Source organism: Botryllus schlosseri, chromosome 1 (assembly GCF_051294905.1).
Source record: "Botryllus schlosseri isolate E-star chromosome 1, Bs_hap1, whole genome shotgun sequence".
NCBI lineage: Eukaryota > Metazoa > Chordata > Ascidiacea > Stolidobranchia > Styelidae > Botryllus > Botryllus schlosseri.
The window spans coordinates 36604184-36614783 of record NC_137236.1 but is presented as its reverse complement, the minus strand read 5'-3'; positions in this window follow the sequence as shown (position 1 = coordinate 36614783).

The window sequence follows — 10600 nt, the reverse complement described above, 5'->3', positions numbered from 1 at the left end:
ACAAGTTAATCTCACTTTTTATCGTTCTGACTCGAGTCAAGTCGAGTCATTTTCAATTCACCACCGAGTCAAGTCCGAGTCCAAGTCATTGTGCTGACTGCTCAATTTCCAGTGAAAATCTTGTTAAACCCACTTTTTATAACTCTGTTTGGTGATATCGAATGGTTCGCATTTATATTATCCTAATTTTCCTCAATTTTAGCAGTTCCCGGTCGCATTTTCAAGTACCAGTACCAATATACGGAATCTCAATAGTGTGGTTTCTTTACTGTTCTTCGAAATTACAATGGAACGGCGGTCTTGGCCGCCTGAGTCTCGAGTCATATGACTTGGTTCGAGTCATGTGCAATGCCTCGAGTCAAAGTCGAGTCAATACACTGATTGACTGGAGTCGATTCGAGTCATTTTCGCATTTTGAGAGAATGACTAGAGTCAAGTCGAGTCATCAGAAAATCATGACTCGAGTCCTTACAACCCTGGCATAGTGTACACAACCGGTTAAAAGCAGCGTATAATTGGTAGTCCTATCGCTGGCAACCCGAGAGTTCAAATTTAATCAATTGGTCTCTATCGAAAGCTAGTGTCGCAGTGATTCCGAAAACACGAATTAAAATGTGAGCATGGCAATGGAAGCACTCCGAAATAGCCGTCAAGACCGATTGTTCCAAACAATCGGAGCGCCGGAACAAGATGACCAATTGACAATGATAATGGAAATTGTATCGAGTGGTTATTCGGAACAATGCCGACTTTCAGACTTTGACGGCTATTTCGGGGTGGTTCGGCTGTCCTGACCAGCTTTTAAATTGTGTTTCCGGAATCAGGGCGCCAAAAATAGCTTTCGATTAAGATCAGTATTATTAAATTGGAGTTAGCTGCGGAATTGACAGATTTGCGAGGCTGGTGCGGAGCAGTGATACCACGTTTGATCTTAATGCAACAGCGTTTGATGTTTCACAGTGGTTGGTTAAATCACATCTACTTCATTCGACACCATATTTATGCTCGCGTCTGAAACTTAGTCTGAACATTGGTGTTTCAATTGCGAGCTGTGAGAGGAGCTTCTCAAAGCTCAAACTGATAAAGTCTTATTTACGTTCTACCATGAATGATGATCGACTATCAGCTCCATCCCTTCTTTCTATAGAAAGGGACTATTCGCTCAAAAACTTCATTTTGAGGATATTGTCGCTGATTTCGCTTCGGCGAAAGCCCGAAAGGTTCAGTTATAAAGGCAGCTACTGATTTTATACGCCTGATACAGGCGGCCAACCTTTTCGGCTAAAGGACCACATGAGATTTGCGAATCATTGCGCGGGCGACTTGGATGTTGAATGTTGATGACCTTTCTTCAGTCGAGCGAGCTGGATTATACGTAACGATGAAAACAAGACTGATACTACTATGCATCAAAATGGATAACTATGTCATGAAAAGGTAGCGTGTATATATTTCACTCATGAACTAACCGCGCAATGCGCTAACATTTTTCAAAGTTAATTAATGAGTTCTGCCAATGCCACTCGCATATATTGCGGGTCGTCTCTGTATGCCGCTGGGCTCATTCGACAACGACAGGGTTATTCGGCGCTTATAGACATATAAATATTGAAGATTCCGGAGTGGATGCGTCTATCATTTTGTGCAAAGGTTTCATCGCCTATACCATCTTTCTGCAGGTACAGATGCGAAGTCGGATGTTGGACGACACGTTTTCTCGTAATTGATAGTATTGCCAGACTCAGTTCGGTAAATTTTCAGGAGGGGGTACTTAAAGCGAGAAATTGAGACTCAATAAATCGCGCTAAGTGCTGAAAAAATATCAACCCAAATAAATCTACCACGAGATATTCTATTTCATGGTCATATACGAATATCTACGAAAAATGTTGCAGGACTCTGGCTACGCCAATGCGTCGGAACTGATGAATAAGTCACCAACAACCCAAATTTCCCGGTCAAGCTAATCAAATTGTAGGTTGGCCTTGCAAATTCACAATAAAGTACATATTTTGTTGCGTCGATATTAAACGATATATCTAAACGTAGTATATTACATGGAATATTTATTTTTTGATATTACAGCTAATTTCGGGAACTATCTCGCGAGCCACTCAAAATCTTCTCGCGGGCGATGGGTTGGCCGCCCCTGGCCTAATAATACATTCGTTCGCTATTTCTTGTCTTTATTATTTTTGGCATTATAAACGCTGAGACGGTGAGGCTTCTTTGTCAAGCAATATGGAACTTATGAAACGCGGCATATTATTTGTAATTATTTTTATTGAAATGATTGCTTGGACATGAAACTATGTGTCGAAATTTGCTGCGATCTATTTAAGGGGGCGTCATTTTCAACGTAAGCCATGGGCGGCAGCACATGCTGCTACGTCACTGGGCTTCCCACGGACTGATATAGATAATAATATAATAATAGATAATATCGTTGGGTTATATTTTTCATCTGAACAAGTCACACACAACGTACAATGCGATAAGACACAATGCGATGTCATGAACAGATAGGAGGATGTCGAACGACACGCATCGGTAGCGATCCTTTACTCTAACATCCAGGCCTAGAGTGCCCGATGTCACAGTTCTTTTCGATGTTGATCTTTTTTGAAGCCGCGGCCCTATCTACTAGTTCTTTCCATTCGTTGTGAGTGCATTCTTTCGTCGGGTCATTTACTGGGCTTTTTTGTCGCCGTAAGAACGGCAACGGCGGGGGAAGAGGAGCCCAAATAAACCTCCGACGGGAATCGAATCCGGTCCGTCAGATTGGTGGGCGCTTATCGTGACCACTACACTTTCTCCCCCGCTTAACATGATGGCCAGTCATTTACTCATCATTTTAGTAGTTTTTCTCTGTTTTTCGGACCCATATCTTCGTGAATTTGATCGACGTCTTTTGTGGTTCGTTTGGTTTTCCATCGTTTTCCACAGTTAATATGGCCATCAATCAATCAGTCCAAAGTGTGACATGATTTACATGTATTTAAAAATTTGAGTTGACCATTGTTGCATAATTTATACAAACATGGTGCGAAGTAATTCATTATTTCTTGAAAAATAATTGTGGCTGGCTAGTTGAATTAAGATGCTTTGATTTTACAAGAAAGTCTTAGAAGTCTTCCCACAATGCGATTCCTGCTCAGTGCTATGAATATAAAAGTGGAAATTTAGTCTCATACGGGCAGACGACTGGAGTGAAAGGTAGCCCGCCGCTTCAACCAGTACCTAAGAAGTAGATCTTGGTTGTAAAAAGGTTGGTGACCCCTGCACTAAACAGTACATCAAATGTAGCTGATAGATAGCGGCAAATAGCGTATACAGGCTGAGGGGAGTATTTGGGGGTGAAGCTCCCTCATAAGTTAGGTTTATCACCATATGGGGCCTAAGACCAACGTTCTGGGGGGACCTGACGATGTGCTGTTACGGTCCCGAGTACACGTTTGGGCGAAGGTGCTTACCTTGTTTTTAGTTATCAGCTCGCCAAATTAAGAGGTGGGGTCGCGACCATAAAAAATATTGGAGCCTCTGATCTGGAAAATAGAGTTCAGTGAACCATCGGAATTTGGCGACGCGTTTGTTTTAAACCAGATCCGTTTTAATAGTAAGAGCGTTTTATGAAATATTTCACAAATCTGTGAACTATAGTGTTACCAAACAATTTCTTCACCAATATGTCTGTCAAGGTCTCTTATAACATGTGTTAAAATGTTGAAGTTCAACTCTTGTGGGAAACCCAGAAAAAAAGCTGTTCAATTTGACAATTTTGAAAAAATAAAATAAAATAAAAAATTGAAAAAAAATCTTTATCGGCTATAGGTAACTAAGGATGGGTTTATTATTGGTTTTTCATGATTCTCAATTGATTGGTACTACAGAGTGTTTTGTGGAAATTTATGTAAAAGTAATGGCACTGATGGCATAGTTATACCGTCATAAGTACACTGTTCCGTAATTCGATACCGAACGATTCAACAAATTCTGTATAGGGTAATACTGGATAAAACACACATATATAGGCTTAAAACCAGTACAGTAATTCCTCAAATACAGTACTAAGCCATGCAGCAAGGTAAGGTGGACGCAATTGTACCGAAGTAAAAAAGCTAATATGAACCTAGAACCTTGCCTTGTGTGAGTTCATCGTCGATTGTTAATGAATGCATCGTCGCTGTTTCACCATAATTTCTGATCTTTGGCTCATGGATCAGATTGGATCAGCCTCTCGTCTATCCAGGCGAGCGGCGGTCTGGGTTATTAAAGCCAACGATCCCGAGGTTGAACATTCCAACTGGAATAGCTGTATGAAGAGAATCAATGCTAATGATGCAAAACAGTGCACCCAGATCGAGCTCCTTCCAGTTGTTGAAGGATACCCGGATGACCTCAAAACCTTCTTCACCACTCTTAAAGAGTGCACACAGCGCGTTGGGGTCGCTGTAGTGACTGTCGATCTTCCGATTCGGCTGAAGGCTATATATATAATGAAGTAGACAAATTTACCAGTCATTCCAAGGTTGGGTGGTTTTCACCTATTGAAATCTTATCTGGGATCAATTGGTAACAACATGGAATGTTCTCGGCTACTACTATATGGGATACAGTTGGTCTATGCTGGAAGCACAATAGGTGCCACATCATGGATGGAGGATGTTTTGACAGGGAAATCCGCGCTCACCTCCTCATCGATGCAGCTATCTATCAACATATGATAGAAATTGGCCTAACTGAGGATTAGCGTGGTGACATGAAGTCATTCATGGAAAAGGTGGCTGATGGAGAAATGGGAGCCAGACACTGTGACCCAGTTGTGCGAGTATTTTGGCGAATGTTTCAAGAAACGTTCAATCGATTCGCAAAAAGATGAAGAACACCTGCACTCTGGGTAGAGTACCACTACATGGTAGATGTGCCTAAGTTTTTTATCGGAACCGAGTGACTCGCTGACCATAATGGGAGTCTGTCCGGCATTGTTACCAAGATGCTTCACACCTGCAGGCCAACATCATTAGTTCTCAAAGTCTTTTCGACACGCCCCTTGATGATAGTAAAAAAATTCGCCCCTCCCCCCTCTTATCGTCATATGAAAAAATATGAAAAAGAGCAACCAGTATGTTTCCAATCCCAACGCATTGTTTGGTGGCATGGAAGGTATTATGGCTGTTGAGACACTTTTCAAATATGGAGTTCCAGTTTAATACTTTAAATAATTTATTTGTTTGTTTTCGTGGTATTCGTGGTGTTTGTTGACTACTATGATCATTTACAACGTTCTTCATTGGTCATTTACAACGTTCTTCATTTTTATTCCGTAACTGTCGACTTATAGCACGGCCCACTTCTAGGCTTTCTGTAAGACACCGCTTACGCCAGTGGTTCCCAACGGGGGAGGAATTCCCCCCTTGGGGGGAATTTTGCAATTTTTAGGGAGGAATTCCACTTTAGAATTGTAACGGATTTCCCAAATTGTTCATGTCCGAACTGTCATGTAGTCAACCAGTTATGTTCGAACGTATGCTCCTTATGCCTGTTTTTCGTTTGCTGAAAGTATGTTCAAATGCTATTTGAAATCTCTTTTTCACATACAAATCCCCCCCCCCCTTTTTAAACTAGTTCAGATTTTCTGCAATTTTGTAGGCCAGCGACGGCCTCTCAATCAAATGTATCCTAAAGCGAGCAAATGTCGTGCCGAATCTATCACAACAAGGCCTCTAGTGAAAATATATATTTTATATTTTCAAGTCAACATTTTCAGACAGTGACAAAATATTCCAACGTCATCGATTCAAGTCAAAGAGATCGCTAGCCTAGCTTTATTTTTAGTGAACAGCAACCTGATCGAAAAAAGACATGTTAAACTCTGTGCAATGTTGCCGAAACGTAATGGATGTCCTAAATTTCAATCAGCTCCAGCAGGGAATCTGATCACGTGTACGTTAAGTATCAATGCTGTAACCAAGTCCCGAGGCTCCGAGTCACAAATCAATCTCACTTTCATAATTTTGACTCGAGTCAATTCGAATCACTTTCAATTCACCATTGAGTCAAGTCCGAGTCCAAGTCACCGAGCACAGGGTAGAGTCTGAGTCATGGTAATATGACTCGAGTCCGAGTCCAAGTCACACTCAAGTCAACACTGTTTGGTGATATTGAATGATTTGGATTTGTGATATACTAATTTTCCTCACTTTGAGCAGTTTCTTGTCGCATTGTCAAGTACCAAGATCACTAGACGAAATTCCGATAGGGTGGTCACTTTACTGTTCTTCGAAATTACAATGAAATGTCGGTCTTGGCTGTTTTATAGTCTCGAGTCATATGGCTTGGTTCGAGTCATGCACAATGACTCGAGTCCAAGTCGAGTCAATACCCAGATTGTCTCGAGTCGAGTCAAGTCGAGTCATCAGAAAATGGTGACTCGAGTCAGACTCGAGTCTGGTCAACGCTGCCGTATGTGAAAGTACCAATCTTATTGGCCAAATGCATACGCAAGCTTGAGCAAAAAAATCGCGAGACCAGTAAACTTATGAATACTGATTTTCACAGCAGTTGCATTAGCGATTGGTGCATGGTAAGCCGAAACACACAAATGGAAGTGTGGGGGTCTGTCGAGTCAAGCCTTCCAGAATTTGTTTGATTGGGACCAAGACCATTGTTTCTGGAGGTCTGCGAAGTGTTATTACAGCACTGCTAGAAACAAACACTCGGTAGAGCCCGTCTTATTCTCTCAGTCAACAGTTGTTTGCGCGGTAAAAATGATCTTTTTTAATCATTGGGCAGATTTATCCTAAGGGGGGAATTTTGGCTTAAATTTCGGCCAAGGGAGGCACGAGATGAAAAAGGTTGGGAACCACTGGCTTACGCGGATGAGGTGGCGAGTAGGAGCTTAGATAACCTCCAACACTTAGGTATACGAATTCTGAAGATGACCTCGAACCCGCAACCCATTGGTGTTGCAGCCGCGGATTATACCACTGCGCTATCCCGCCACCAAATAATTGACTAAACATTACCATGTGTTTGTGCAATGATAACATGTAGCACATATATATTTTAGCGATTTTTGTGCCTAAACCCTTCTATTGCACTTGAGCTTATCTCGAACGGACTTGACCACAACTTAAATCAAAAACCAATGGCAGCTACACGCGTTTACCAGCTACACGCATTTACCAGCTACACTTCATTCAGGGACAATGGGACATCTTCTTATTAGTGCAAGGTTTGGTATCACTCAAGATCTAGCATCAGTGTTTGGATCAGTGGCGGCTCGTGACAATATCGGGTGGTGGGGCAAAAGGACTGCAAGCGACTTTTTATTAAGATGACGTCACAATGGAGTTTTCCAACGTAAACAAGTAACTTAGTGGTACGAACTACGGTAACACGAACTTCCCGGCAACAGTGATTTAACGTATGTGCCGCGAGAGGTCTGCCGGTGAGCTGTGACTTGAAGTGTGGTAACTGCGTAAACGGCGTACGGAACAAAGATTTCACACGGCTCATGTTCGCACTATACCTGACTTGACTAATTATCTGCAGAAATGGAAATGACTATAACTCGAGAGATTGCGTAAGCCTAGCTGGAAAGGTCAACGAGTTCGGACACATACGCAATTGTTATCTCATAGATTGGACAATGTCATATTGAATCCAAAACATAATTCTGAAGAACTACGGATAGCAGCCTCGGAAATTCGGTCCCGATACAGCATAGGAGATGTTTTGGCCTTGGTGCTGGAGACTGTCACACGACACATACGGCTTACGGTCTATATGTCTGCTGCAAAATCGCCTTTAGAAAATATATTACCGAATAAATACGTGGATGAAAGCCGAAAACTTGGTACACTGTTACATGAAATCAACGAGAAGTAGCCTCATGACCGTTTTCGGTATGGTACACTGTCAAAATTAATACAAACAGACCAACACCGAATTTTGCGTAAAATTTACTGAGGAATAGGCTGATCATTGATCAAGCGATCAGCTGTTAGCCGCCATCGAAAACAAAACAGCTATCGCGCTTGACAGGGGTTGTAATTGTAAGCAAATGGCCTGAAGGCCACAATTTCACGGTCAAAATTGACATTGGAGAATATAAAATAAAAGTAAATATTTGAATGCAAACCGAGGATGCTAGTAAACTGTTTCATGATATCATCATCTCATCACTTATCTCAGTATGGAACACAGTTAGCGTTAACACAGATACGCCGACTTTTGCGTGAAATCCGCAATGCGTTAGGTAGGCTAAGTGTCAGATCAGCGCACATCTTTAACATCTCGACCTTGATAACGAAATTGCTGCCCTAATCATTGAGTGCCAACCGTGAGACTTGGCACAGCGTTCGATACTAAAATCAAGACATACCATGCAAAAGCTCATGACGGATCTAGGTAAGGAGCATCGTTAAAATCAATGGAGACCAATACCGGCTTTGCGTAAAATATGTTTGCGATAAATGACGAGTCAGCTCTCACTCGATTTAGGAAACGAAATTACCACTAACACAGTACAGTGACAAACTTGAAACTTGGTACCGCGTTGAATACTAACATTAAGACTTACCGTACCAAATGTCATGACCGATCTCGGTATGGAACATCGTCAAAATCAATGGATACCAATACCGGCTTTTGAGTAAAATCTGTTTGCGATACATGACGAATCAGCACACACTCAACTTCGGAAACGGAATTACTACCCTAAACTTTAAGTAGAAACCCTGAAACTTGGGACAATGTTAAATACCACCATCACGACATGACATACCAAGTTTCAAGAATTATCATGGTGTGAAACACCATCAAAATCGACCTATACCAGCAAAGGTCGACTAAACGCATATGACGGTAACCGAGTTCAGATGTAGATACGATTGTTACATCACACCTTAAGGGCGAGTAGGCTATGTTGCCCCGGTTGCTCGGTCATTTTATGAATAGGAGAGAGTAAATCAATGTTTCTTTATTGTGCGCAGCTTTGAGAGAATAGACAGTGAAAGCTTGTTATGAGCGCTACCGGGGCATGCCCCGGCTATAGGCATTTGCAAAGCGAAAACACGAAGAGAATTCGATTTTCGCAGACTTCGCTATATATATGGGCATTTACAAGCGAAAGGACAAGAAGAATACGATTTTTGCTGTGATTTCGGTATATATAGATTGCTGTGCGTCTATAAATGGTAAAGAACTGTTATTGAACAGAATTTTAGGTGGGGCAATGCCCCAGTTGCCCTATAGGACGAGCCGCCACTGGTTTGGATGGTACGGTGGAATTATGACATTTCAAATCGCAACGTGGGCCTAATTTGGATTATTGCCATTGTTGAAACTTGGAAGTTTCAGCACAAATTAAACCCATTCGAGTTAGATAAAATCATTTCTCTCAGGCTGCTTCGTCCCTCCCCTCAGATACCTTCCCAACCCCACCCCCAGTTTCAGAACCACTGCATTAGAACTTCTGCGCCCACGGGAAACACGTTGGTGAACCGAGCAGAGGAAGAATGAGCAACAGCTTTTCCGGGCACAGATGTTGGGTGATCACTCTCAGTCAACTGTCAGATGTCAACCGGCGAATATAGGAGGACGTCAGGAGACATGTAGGCCTACTCGTTCACAGAGACCTTTCTAAAACACAGATGAAGCGAGATGCAGGGGCCATTGAAAATGACTTAAAATGGTTTGAGGAAATGAAGTCATTCGTCAACGATGGATAAAAGGGGTTGCTCATGTATTTCTCAACTGGATTCACAAGTACGGGTGATGACGTAGTCGAAATACTGAGGGTGCTGCTTAAGTTAGGATGGCCATGCAGATCAACCTGGATGGAAAGTCAGTGACGTCGACCATAGTTTTCATATCAAAGGTGAAAGCCCTGTCATCCCAAAGAAAATGTCTTAAGGTTTACGAGTAAAACATTCACATTGACTCATTGAAGTTGTCCAACCCACTGATCATTTTTACCCAGCGGGATACGGATGCTGCGACAAGCTTACAGCATGAGTTCACTCCTTTCCCCCTGTCCCTGTTCAGCAACAAAGGCTACCAATGCAGAATTTTCGAATACAACCCTGTAGGCCACTTGACTGTACTAACCAACCATGCTGTACCCTCATAATTGATGGTGGATGGCTTCTGTACATCGTGAAGTGGGAACAACGTCAGACATGACAGGGTGTTGCCAACAATTACCCAAGCTACGTGCGGTATCTGGGCCGTTGCTTTAAGAATGTCATTGTGGTCTTTGATAGTTACAACAGTTCACCAAAAGATACAACATGTTCTCGAGGAAGACAGCGGCATGAGTGATCAAACCAGAGACACTGCCTCTAACAGAGGGTGCAGCTGCACAACGTTCACTCTGCGAGTACCTGCAGACCCAAGATTGGATTATTTTACAGAACATGTCTCCGAATCCCAGCGATTACGGATGGACAATAGGCGTGAATGGATATGAGCCAGTTCCAACACTGGAACCGTTGGCTCCTGATGAGCTATTGCAGTTCACAAGCTGTAGTTGTCATAGAGATTGCAGCGACCGAATGTACAGCTGCAAGAAGAATGAGGTCACGTGCATTTCGAC